This window comes from Herpailurus yagouaroundi, unplaced genomic scaffold, assembly GCF_014898765.1.
Source record: "Herpailurus yagouaroundi ecotype Mexico unplaced genomic scaffold, PumYag 221, whole genome shotgun sequence".
Lineage (NCBI taxonomy): Eukaryota > Metazoa > Chordata > Mammalia > Carnivora > Felidae > Herpailurus > Herpailurus yagouaroundi.
This window is the reverse complement of record NW_024412452.1, coordinates 1,299,834-1,312,699: the sequence shown is the minus strand read 5'-3', so window position 1 is coordinate 1,312,699 and position 12,866 is coordinate 1,299,834. Positions and strand designations below refer to the sequence as shown.

The 12,866-nt window shown below is 38.4% G+C and overlaps 1 pseudogene; it reads left to right on the top strand.

Moving 5' to 3' along the window:
• Positions 1-6,317: 6,317 nt before the first annotated feature.
• On the top strand, positions 6,318-6,472 carry LOC121019326 (uncharacterized; annotated as a pseudogene).
• The last annotated feature ends 6,394 nt before the right edge of the window (positions 6,473-12,866 follow it).

Sequence of the window (12,866 nt, the reverse complement as noted above, 5' to 3'; positions counted from 1 at the left end):
TTGGGATTTCTATCTAAGACCCAGAATGGAGTTCTCTTGCTAGAGGTAAACACAATAGCAGGTGTCTCATATTTAGGGAGAGTTGTGACACCCCCCCCCCCCCCCGCCATTCTGTATCCCCTGCTGGGAGGAAGGAGGGGGAAGAGAGGAGCTAGAATTTCAGTCATAGGTTGAAAACACAAGTAAAGGCCCACTGAGAGGATGAAAGCCATGGCTTTGCAAGGAGTAGCAGAGGGCTCAGGAACTTTGGAGTCCCTGGTAGTACAGCTGAGTGATACCAGTCTTGTGCAAGTCCTTCCACAGAGTGACCTCAGGAAGCAGATAATGGTTTACATAAATTTCAGTGGCTTCTTTCTTTGTTCAAAATAGTAGTCAGAAAATTTCCAGTAGTCTCTGTGATAAATCCATAGTCTCTAACCTGATCACAGTTATGCAAGATGTCAGCAGGATGGGAGCCCCAGTATTAGGCATGTATCTGTCTTTAGCATTTGTGTTAATCAAGCTCGACTTCAAAAACCCAGACCCAGGTATGGCTTTGCCGGGAGCAGAGGAGGGTGCAGACAGGTCTGGGCAGGAGCAGCAGTCAATGGGCACTGTGGCCCATCCTGCTGCCCCTCCCTCTCACACCCACTTCCTCTTTTTTTTTTTTTTCTTACCTTAGTCAATCTACAAGATAAATACAGCAGGAAAAATGTTCCCAGTTTGAGAATAGAGAAAGCAGAACCTCAAGCAGGTCAACGCTCTCCTAGTTGAGTCAGGAGTTGGTTACCTTCTCTTTCCATCACTCGGTGTCTCTCCACATTCCATGTAAATTTCCCTTTTCTTTTCTTCTCCTGCTTGAAACTTACCTACACAAGGTGCCAAGTAAACCTATTTACCGGGAAAGCAATACATGTGAATATTCAATAATAATAATAACAATCATTAATTAATAATAAGTAATCATTTTTAAAGCCTTACCTAAAGGTCAAAACCTATGCAAATACATTTGAAAATTTTGCTTTATTTTTTTCCTATTGTGGATTGACTCTGGGACTCCCCATTATTGTTTACGAAATGAAGATTTTAAAGAATAAATTGAAATGTTTTTAACTCCTTTGTATTTCAGATTAAATGTTTCATATAAAAAGGCAATTGATTTGTATCCCCTTTAGAAAATGTCCATAGATGGAAAGAGGTAACATGTAGCAGTGTCCCACTTTAATAAATTATCCAGATTAGCCAGATTAGCAATTCAGAAATATTTTTCATATCTTATCTGCCTTAAATAATATTCTAAATCATTTCTATGAGTCATTGGGAGACTTAAAAATGAGGAATAATTTTAATTTCTTTTTTTGGTGGTTGGGTATATTGTTCACCGCAACTGCTGAGAAAACAAAAGAACAATAGATGAATATCTCCATCTAGAGCCTGTTTAGGAAAAATGTAATTGCTCAACAGAAGTCAGCCTGTATTCTGATGTTGGGCTGCCATACAGCTCATCAGTATGTCGGGAGAGAACATCAAGGACGTGACTAACCTCAGTTTGAGATGGACACTGTGTAACCAGGTTTATATCCCCCAGGATGCTGGTTTCGTTTCTATTCATGTGTCCTGAGATTGCTGGGCACAAAGTAATTCAATGCTTTATAGCTCAAATGAACCAAATGGAGCTCTAACTTCTCTCTGTGCCTGATACCATCCCTGCACGAGCAGCAAATAAATAACCCGGAGTCTGTGTGGTAAATCCCATCATAAAAATGAGCAAAGGGTGCCCTGGAAAGGAAGAAAAAGTGACACTTAAGCCAGACTTGGCAGTTCAAGGAGTCTCCTAAATAAGCTGATACATGAATCACATCTTTAAAAGGTGGTTTTATTTTTAATTATAATTTTATGTTGTTTTGTATATATTTTGAACTTTTATTAAAAACACACACCCCTCATTCTGTCTCGTCTTGCATCTTACTCTATCAAATATTCATTTTCTATCACTTGTTTTTTAATCTCTACTTTTTCTGTTTCTGTCAGTGCCTTACTCTTGGCTTATCACTCATTCTCTGCTCTTTTACTTATGTGACTTGTCAGTCTTTCTGACATTATTTACTACTTTCTCCTCCCAGGAATTCTCTCTTTGGAACTCTCACAGAACTAAACTGTAGCAAGTGCTGTTAACGTGCCACCCGTAGCTCTTAAGCACTTAACATTTCAGTGCATGACAGCCTAGACTCACATCCACCATCAGCAGACATTCTTTGGCCTAAGGGTTCTCTTTGACCACGGGAACTCACTTTTTTTTTTTTAATGTTTCAATTTGTTTTTGAGGGGGTGGGGTAGGGTCAGAGAGAGAGACACACACAGAATGTGAAGCATGCTCCAGGCTCTGAGCTGTCAGCACTAGAGCCCGATGTGAGACTCAAACTCATGTACGGCGAGAACATGACCTCAGCTGTAGTAGACGCTTAACTGACTAAGCCACCCAGGTGCCCCTGGAACCCACTCTTAATGTACATGTGATAGTCCGGCGATGCCAGGGAATTAAGAACTCCCCAGAACCACCCATAACCAATGACTAACAGCAATTAGTAAACAAATACTTCAGCTCCTTCACCCTTCAGCCAAGACAATTCTGGGAGATATATTTACAGTGACTCTCAGCATAGACAGAGTTCCACAATGAAGTGGGGATTCAGTTACTCACAGCTGTAACTCGCAATGTTTACTGGCTTTCTTTTCTTCCCTGCCTCACCTCCTCACTCATCTACTGGGACTTCCTATGATCATCCACCAGATAAATTCTGCACACTCAAACCTTGTCATGAGGTCTGCTTCTTATGGAATCCAAATGAAGACAAAATTTTAATTCTATAGTTACTTCCCTTCATTTTCTCTTCAGTAGTGGTTTCTTGTCACTGAAACATGAAATATTAGGGATTCTCAAGGTCCTATCCTCTGACTGAGCTCATCCACATTCCTGTTTTCATTTACTATCTATAGGCTGATGACTCTCAAGTAAGTTCCTCCAACTCTGGTATAACTTTTGAAATCCATCTTCACCGGGATGTTCCTGCCCCATACAGAGCTGTGAACTCTTTGAAGATTGGCCTATCTCCTTTTCTTGCTTTATTTCTAGACTTTAAATAGTATCTGACATGCCATACATATTGAGTAAATTATATTTGAGTTGATTAGAAGATGAAAGTACAAGGCAAATGTAAATTTGTTACATGCAGGGAAGTACTGGAATTATTCTGTGCCAAAATGGTAACAAAAGAAAGTCTATTTGGTCAGTTCACACAAAAATGTATTCAAATCTGTGAAGAAGAAAAATAAGAAGAAAAAATCCATGTTTGGGGAGCATGATGGCCTAAATAGCCCGCTGACTGACTGAACTTTTCATGTTCCAGCTGAATCTGTTGGCAAATTCAATAATTTGAGTATCCACTGCTGAAAGTCAGAATTTCATATCTGTAGCTTTTGTTCCCCTTTTAGTTAATCAGCTATTCAAAAACCATCTTGCTCAAGTGAAGCCAATTTGTCTAGTTTTCAGGAGATCTGTTCACCACCAGGAACTATATATCTCATGTTTAAGATAAGTGGGAGCACCAGAAAGACCTCTCCTTTCCATTTAGAAAATGGAAGGCTGCCAGATAAAGTACCCAGATCAGCTGCTGACATTTAAATAGCTATTTGCTTAATGCCAATAAAGTATTTCATGTATGAGAACCAAAGTTTTGAGCAATAAATTAGGCACATTTTTGCTATGAACCCTTTAAAGAATCATCCTGTAGAATAGCAGAATGTTAACATTAATTGCAATGTAAGCCAACTGCCATATTCCATAAATGAAGAAGCTGATCCAGAGACATGAAGCAGCTTTTTCTAGACCCAACACAAGTGGTGAGGTAAAACTAAGACATTACCTTCATGATTTGTATCTAGACTTTCCCCTACCCCATTTGTAATTGCTGCAAAACTGTAATATTAAAGACATTAATTATAATGGTTTTTCACCCCATTTTACGGGGCACAATTTACCAGGCAAACTTGTTAGAATTAGAAAAAAATTCAGACCTGGAAGAGAATTTGGAGACTGTTAAGTATAACTCTTTTTCCTGATAAATATGCTCACTCCATAATATCTAAAAAAGTGGGTCTCAAGACACGGTTTCCAGTCTGACATGCAAAAAGTTTGGGATCATCACTTCTGTTTTTACAACAACAAAAAAGCTGAACTGAAAATCAACAACTCTTCTTAGATCCATCAGAGAACTGAGGTCACAGGGCAAACCACTACCTTGAAAACTGGAGAAGGCAGTGAGCACAGATAATCACAGCTTACCTGCAGCAAAAGCTTCTGCTGGAGTCTGCTAGGTAATTGAATAATCACTGGAGATGAAACATTTGAGAGAGAAAAACTCCTGGGGTCCAGCCTTAGGAGATTCTCATGCTTTCTTGAGTTTTATCTTGGAGAACTCCACCAAGTTTTCACAGTGAAGATCAAAGAAAAATCCCCTCATGTTCCTACCAGAAAAGGGGGGAAAGTAACAATTTTTAAAAAAAGCTTTGAGTGCTCATTCTTCTTAACTGCCTGTTCTCAAGGGAAACTATTTTACCAGAGCCTAACTGACCTAGAGAAGGGAACTACCCAACTCCAACTCTCTCTAGTCTTCCTGTCTCACCTAAAGGGAGAGGGTTCACTGAAACACTTGTAAAAGTCACAGCATAGGGACACAGGCTACTAAGACACTGAGACCTAATTATAGGACTGTCCTATACTGCCCCTCCCCCACAGCTTACCACTATACTGGTCTCCTACATAACAGGTGATTACATCTGAGAGGACAGCAAGGCTCATACTTTATTTAAAAAGGAGTCTCTAGGGAAACACAGGACAACAAGAAAAATAAAAACATGGGCATCAAAGGAAATTTTAGCCTCTGATACCACAGCTACAGCAAATAGTAATTACAGCTTTATTCCTTACCAGCTAAGCATAAACTCTCACACTAAAGGCCTATTTGCCTCCGTTCCTTTTACACAGTACATCATGTGTGACATTCAACAAAAGCTTAAGGCATGTGAAGAAAGAAAAACATAGTCCTGAGGCACCTGGGTGGCTCAGTTGGTTAAGCTTCCGACTTCATCACAGGTCACAATCTCATGGCTTGTTAGTTTGAGCCCTGCGTGGGCCTCTGTGCCCACAGCTCAGAGCCTGGAGCCTGCTTTGGATTCTGTGTCTCCTTCTTCTCTCTGCCCCTGCCCCACTCATGCTCTGTCTCTGTCTCTCAAAACTAAATGTTTTTTAAAATTTTTTTAAAAAGAAAGAAAAACGTAATCTAATTGACATTTATACAATACTTCACCCAACATATTCTTCTGAATCTCCCAGAGAGCATTCATCAAAATAAAACGCATTCTGGGCTATAAAACACACCTAAACAACTCTGAAAGACCAAAAATCATAAGACCATGAAGGTATTAAACTAGAAAACAATAACAAAGATAGCTGGAAAAATTCTAAAATATTTGGAGATTAAACAACATACTTCTAAGTAATACATGGATGAAAGAAGATATCTTGAGAAATTTTTAAATATTTCAAACTAAATGAAAATGAAAATACTACTCATCAAAATGTGTCGGATGCAGTGGCATTGAATGCATGAATTAGAACTGAAGAAATATCTGAAATCAATAATCTAAGCTTCCACCTCAGGAAATTTAACAAAAAAGAAAAACAAATTAATCCATAGTAAACAAAAGAAAGTAATAAAAATTAGAGCAGAAATCAATGAAATTGAAAACCTCATCACAAGTGTCCTTATGAAAGGAGAAAATGGGAGTTTTGAGAGATAACCAAGGACAAGAATACAAGACATGGAGGAGAGACATGTGTCCACGAGTCAAAGAATGTCAGCAGCCACCAAAGGTTGAAAGATTCAAGGAACAGATTCTCCCTTAGAGCCTCCCGGGGGACAGCATTCCTGTGGACACCTTGATTTTCCACTTTGGCCTCCAGAACTGTAGATGAATAAATTTCTGTTGTTTTAAGCCATGAATTTTGTGGTAATTTGTTAACAGCAGCCACAGGAAACCAATACAGTATTCAATAGCTAGTTTCTTGGGTGAAATTCTCAAAGAAAATACTATACAGCTAGCCAAATACTGGCTAATGGCATCAAGATACAGGAAATCATTTAAGCTGAATTGTTAGCCTCAATAATAAGTACCTGCCCTGTCAGGATATTCCAGAAATTCTAAGTACTTTTTTCACAATGAGTTTTTTTATCAAGAAGTTTTGGTAAATGTCTGTGCTTTTTAAAAAGTCATACTGAATCGCTTCTCGGCCTTTTGGCTAAGATCAAGTGTAGTATCTGTTCTTATCAGTAAAAAGTCATACTGATTATGCTAAATTGACTCTTAGAAATTCCATCTGCTTGTTTAAGTCAAGTCAAACTGTACATACTGTTTATAGTAGACTTGGTATGAACAAATGGAGGACAAATTTATGGTATGACTGCCTCAGTTATGAAGGTATTATCAGCAATGCAGATTAATTGACTTAGTCCTTTGTATACAACTCTGCAAAATATATTTGTTCCTGATTCCTGTACTACGTTTACCCTATCTAAAAACTCTGCAACAGGAGAAAATCCAAAAACTCTGTTTCCCTTCACTTCTCCATCATCAAAACTTCCATGCTCAGCATTTTCATTTCTTATTATTCTGTTCTTATTGGAATTTTCTCATACTTCAAGTTCCAGCTCAAAGCTATAGATATTCTGAAATTTGCATAGGATTCTTTGCTTCCTAGTTAATGAGATCTCTTTTTAGAAGGCAGTTCATCCTATCTTGAAGTAAATTTAATGTTTATCTATTTATCTTTCCAACCAAGCCAGTGATTTTCAACCTGGATAGGGAATGAGATCCTACAGGATCCTCTGGAAAGCCTTGTTTGTAGTTCATCCATCTGTACCTATCCCTGCTCTGAAGTTCTGATTTAGTAGGTGGTAGATGGGAATAAGTTCCCCAGATAGCTCTAAAACTCCCCTCCTTTCCCATTCTCTCACCCTCAACTTTATCCACCTAGCATATAAACATTGTACCTGAATTATAATGAGCATTTAGTAAAAGCCTGTTGTATTCAGTTAGTTAATCTACACCGATGGGTTTTGTTCTGTCTACTGATTTTTATACTAGTAGACACCAAGAAAATAAAATATAAGGCCTGTGACCTTATAGAATTTAGATTTTAAAGTAGTTGTTCTTACATGTTTGAGGTTACAGTTCTCTTTGGAATCAAACTTATGGGTTCATATTTTTAGATAAACACACAAAGCTTGTATATAAATTCAAGGGACTTGTAGCCTTCTGAAAACCCTCTAAGGTTAAAGCATAATGTAGAAGATAGCATTACATGGAGGAAACTCAACAAATACTCATTTAATTAATTAACCCATTAGCGAATGAGTTGTCTTATGAATGTTTTATAAACATGTACACGAATCTCCTGAGTTGCCTGCAGCTACCCCTAGACTTTGAGTTGAAAACAAGAAGGATACATGTATTTTCCTATAACCAGTGCCTTTGTGCATCTGCTTGTGATAAAGCAGAGTGAATATATGTATAAAAACAACATAAAAGAAAAAAAGAAATAGACACAAGAAACAAGTCAGAGCTGAACCAATCTCATTTCTTTTAGAATGAACAAAACCAGGGACACCTGGGTGGCTTAACTGGTCAAGTGTCCAACTTTGGCTCATGTCATGATCTCACAGTTTGTGAGTTCGAGCTCTACATCTTTCTTGCTCTCTCCTCTTTCTTGCTCTCTTCTCTTTCTTGCTCTCTCCTCTTTCTCTGCCCCTCCCCTGCTCATGCTTTCTCTAAATAAATAAATAAATAAATAAATAAATAAATAAATAACTTTAAAAAAGGGAGAGAAAACAAAAACAAAAATGGCCAGTCTTATCATACTAAAAATATAAATCCTCATTCATCCTCCTGTCACTGCCCCCAAGTTCTCAAGGAAAATAAAAAGATAATCAACAAGGCAAAATTACTTTATTTATTCAAATGAGATATTTGCCTGACACAATATTAGACTTTCCTAATTGGTTGGACTAGAGCTATAAAGAAGCCTTTGACCCAACATGAATGAGCCAAAAAGTGAAATCAAAAGCCAGCTCATTGGCTTTGTCCAGTCTTTCCCTCCCAGTCCACACCCAATTCTCAATCCTCTGATCTACACTTAGTATCTCAATGCTGAATAAAATTCTGGGGTAAAGATGGAGGAAAGAGGAGGCTTCACTTAAAGTCCTAAATCTATAGGACTAAGCTACTCTTCATGCCTCGTTCCTTGGGAAGGGCTGTGATTCTTATTGGCTCTCTTAAGCCCTTCCTTCTAAAATAAAAGAAACCCTGAAGCCTTTTATGACATACCAGTTGGGAAGAAAGAAATCACCATAGAGATGAATTACAAAAGGTTCCAAAGAGGAACACTCAACCCAAAGGCTCATCACATTAATCCTTCCCTTGATCACATAACTAACTTCAGCACAGCTCAATGATGTAGTAATGATCCTTAGACTTATGCTCACCCATATCAGTGCCCCATCCTGAGACTAGAATGGAACCGTGAGCCTAATGATTGACAAGCATCTACCCAATACAGTTGGCCTATAGATGAGCTGAAACTGAACTTCAGATATTTGGATAGCCAGCCCAGTGCTGTCTTTATCTTTAAGACTGTAAACTTTAGTCTTAACTATTTTATTATTATAAGCAATGAGGTTATCATTGTGAGAATAATATCCATTCCAGGAAAACATAAAAACAACTTTATCTTCAGTTGGATATTCTTCAGGACTATGATTTATTCCTTTGCACCCCACAGATCTTTGTTTTTCACCTCTAAGTAGCACTCAATTTAATCTTGTATTTTCCACCAATTAGAAGTAAACTTATATAGGCCAGCATTTATAACTGATTCATCTTAAAATATCTCATGCAGTTTTTTGCACATACAAGGAATTGCGTAGAAGACTGTTGAGTTGGAGTGAGTACACAAGACTGGGAATCCACAACAAAAAGGCATTTTTCCCATTATTTCACAAACCAAATTAATGGGTTTAACTGATTTACTTTCAAATGATTAATATAGCCATGTATGTATGTATCTTAAGCCATCTATAGATTGAAAAGCTACTAACCAAAGCATTTAAAACATTATAGATTGGGGGCGCCTGGGTGGCGCAGTCGGTTAAGCGTCCGACTTCAGCCAGGTCACGATCTCGCAGTCCGTGAGTTCGAGCCCCGCGTCGGGCTCTGGGCTGATGGCTCAGAGCCTGGAGCCTGTTTCCGATTCTGTGTCTCCCTCTCTCTCTGCCCCTCCCCCGTTCATGCTCTGTCTCTCTCTCTCTGTCCCAAAAATAAATAAACGTTGAAAAAAAATAAAATAAAAAAATAAAACATTATAGATTGTATGTTGCTCAAATACTAAATATTTGACATTCAGATTTTAGACTAAATTTTTCTGTTTCCCTTAAGAGCACTTGGTGTCATAAATATTTTCAAAGTCAGTTGGAAAAAGAGAATGAAAACTAATAACAACAACAACAAAAACTAGCCTCTGATCCTGCAAAGAACATCGCAGCAAGAACAGAGATCTTCCACAGACTTTGGATGCTAATTCATTTTTTAACACATGAATACCCTTGGCCCCCCCCCAAAAAAAAATCAAGACAAAAGTGCACAAAGTAAAAGTGAGATGCCTCCCTCATTTTCTGACACCATTTCCCAGAGGAGAACACACATAAACCTGTTTACTTGTAACCCCTCCTGGTTCTTCTATAGGAATTATTCATACCCAGCACACTGAAAAAGAGGGAAGTAATCCCGACATTTCTACCCAATCCTCATTCAGAAGCAAGATTTACCTGACAGTTTCTAATCTTCTTTTGCCAAAGGTCAGCATGGCCAGCCATTCAACAATGAACGAATCACTATTATAAATATTATAAATTAATCACCATGCTGAGGAAAATTCTCTCAATCATTGTATAAATACCCATCCAGTTTCCTCTATATTCACTGAATAAGACTAGACTTTATATGTGAAAGGAAGGAAGGAAGGAAGACAGGAAGGAAAGAAATGAAACAGAGGATAAACTGACACAAGAAAGGTCTCTGTTTCTGATGGATCCATCTCCCAGACACTGACTATGTCTGCCTGTTTGGAACCTCCTCAACCCCCACCCTTGCTAACCTTCATAAACCTTATTCCTTGCCAGCCTTGATAGCTGATACCTGCCAAATGCCTCTGCTTGCCCAAACAACTCTTATAATACAACATGATTGTAGCTACTGTTGAAAAACACAATGGTTTGTTGAAAACGTGCATCATGGCTAGAAGGTTGTCAGTTGAGGTAGTCTTCTGAGTCTACTCTCAGGGACCGTGACCCCTAGTGGCAGTCTTCTCTGTCTCAGAAGTAAGTCAGCCTCACACAGGCACTCACCCTGTGCCAGGATTTCTACTTGTGCCACATTTCTACCTGTGCCAGGGGTTGGCAGAAATGAAGTGCGGCTTCCCTCCAGCTGGCCACAAGGGACAAACTGTCACAATCAGTGCAAATGGCCCATGGGATATTTTCTTTGACAGTTGATTTTATTCTTTTACTCCAACATGTATCTGAATGAGCTTAGTTCCCCCCACTCAGACCTTTTAGCCAACTCCAGCTTTGACAGTTATATAATATAGCTTTAGCAGTGGCTGTAAATGAGTCCTATGTTTTCCTTCATGGACATCTAAACAAGATGATGTGACATATTTGCTGAGCTACTTAAACATTTCCTTACACAGTGACTAAATGCTACTACCTATTTGAAAACCACTTCAGTGCCCATAATAGCTGCCCTAGAAATCACCATAGCTAATCTCACACAATTGCTGACCATGTTGTGGCATCACTGAGGCAAGCATCTGTTGAATGGAGGGAAAAACAACAATGTTCCCTGGAATCAGGCACTCTTTTGCATCTTTTTACTTTTCTCTGCCCCAATTTAAAACTGAAATGACTAGAAGTCAGAGAAAGGAGAGACTTGTCACCAGATGCTACTTGCCACATTCCAAGAGTCCATCTGCTCCATTGAATACCCTGCTCGGCTACTTCATGCAAATGCTCCAGGATAGGTTTTAAATTGATCTGAATCTTCTCCAATTTGTTAAGTCAGTTTTTATAGATAGCCATCCTTATGAATGTATCAGCAATTGATATGTCATACGCATTTCTCTCCCCTTCCAGGACATCTGTACATTTAACATCGGCCAGGCAAAATGGTTCTTCAGCAAGCTTTTCAGCCCAAGGAAAGGTAGACACTATCAACAGAATGAGAGATGCCAGGAAAAAAAGAACCTTCATTCATTTACCCAATTTTAGAGAGTGGATTTGAGAATTCACTGCTGCCTTATTCTGTTACTAAGAGATATGCTTTCCATCTATTTCTCCAGTTATTATACTCAAACCTCACACACCATTTCCCAGTTCTGCTAACATAGTAATATTGTGTGCTGTGCACAGAGTGCTGTTGGGTAAGAGAAGACTGGGGCTTAGGGCCTTGGGGATTCCAATTAGTATTAACACCTGTCTCGGTCGAGGGCCCTCCAGACATTGCCAGTGCCCTTTTGGATTTCAGGCCTATGTGAGGCTTTCTTCTTCCTCTCAGGCACATAGGAAAAATCTGGGAGAAAGCTGCACTATTTAATAGTAAATTCCAATGCTTCTACCACAATTGTATCATAGGGTCATTTTTATATGTAAAGTCGCTTTATAAAATTGAGAGGAGTGTCTTCTTTGAGGAGCTCTCAATTTCTCTTTCTTCTGTTTTTCAGAGCCTCTGGTCCTATCTAATTCAATCATTTGATACCAACACAGAACCTTATCTCTGACAGGTCATCCTCTATTGCTTATTCATCACAGAATAACCTTTACTCGAGAAAGAGAAAAATATGAACACCAGCATTAACATCACGATCCATCATTAAGTTGATATCAAACCTTCCCTTTAGATCTTCAGATCACTTCAACTTGGTTTATATAAATACAACCCTGACATTTTAGTTTTCATCTTTACTTTGCCCTTAGACTTTGACAAGATGTTACCATGTTTTAAACAGCCAGTCAAAGCTTTCCCCTCTTACCCATCTGTAAACTAGGGCAAAGAAAACTCTGGAAAAGCTAGATGTCTTAGGCACAAGTTAAAGAGAGCATTTACTCTTCTTTCCAGTCACTAAGCTTCTTTGTGGACTCATTCTCCCCCAGCCATAGCTAGGAGTATTAGCTACATCTCTGAGCTTTTGTTTCTTTCTTTCCTTCCTTCTTTATTTTTCTTTCTTTCTTTCTTTCTTTCTTTCTTTCTTTCTTTGTTTCTTTCTTTCTTTCTTTCTTTCTTTCTTTCTTCTTATTTCTCCCTTCCTCTGTCTGTCTCATTTTTATGGCGAATCACATATATACAAAACTAGACTAATTGTAATTCCTAGGTCATGACCTGTTGTTGCTTCATGCAATGTGTCTTTTTATTGTATTGTACTGCATGTATTCATTTAAATTATTAAGATAATAAGCCTCTACAATGCAGCCAACTCCAAAATTAGAACATTGCCAATAACTTATTTCTACCCCCAACCCATACCTTTGCCTTACTTCTCACTCCCAGAGGTCAATGTAACCCTAAATTGTATGCCTTGTATTCCTCATATTGTATGCCTCGTATTCCTTTGCCTTCTTTTTCTAGTGTATCACTCAATGTACACACAAATATTGAAATATGTTGTTTCGTTTTATTTTCTTTAATCTTATAAGAAAGAGTAGTATGCTATATGTCATATT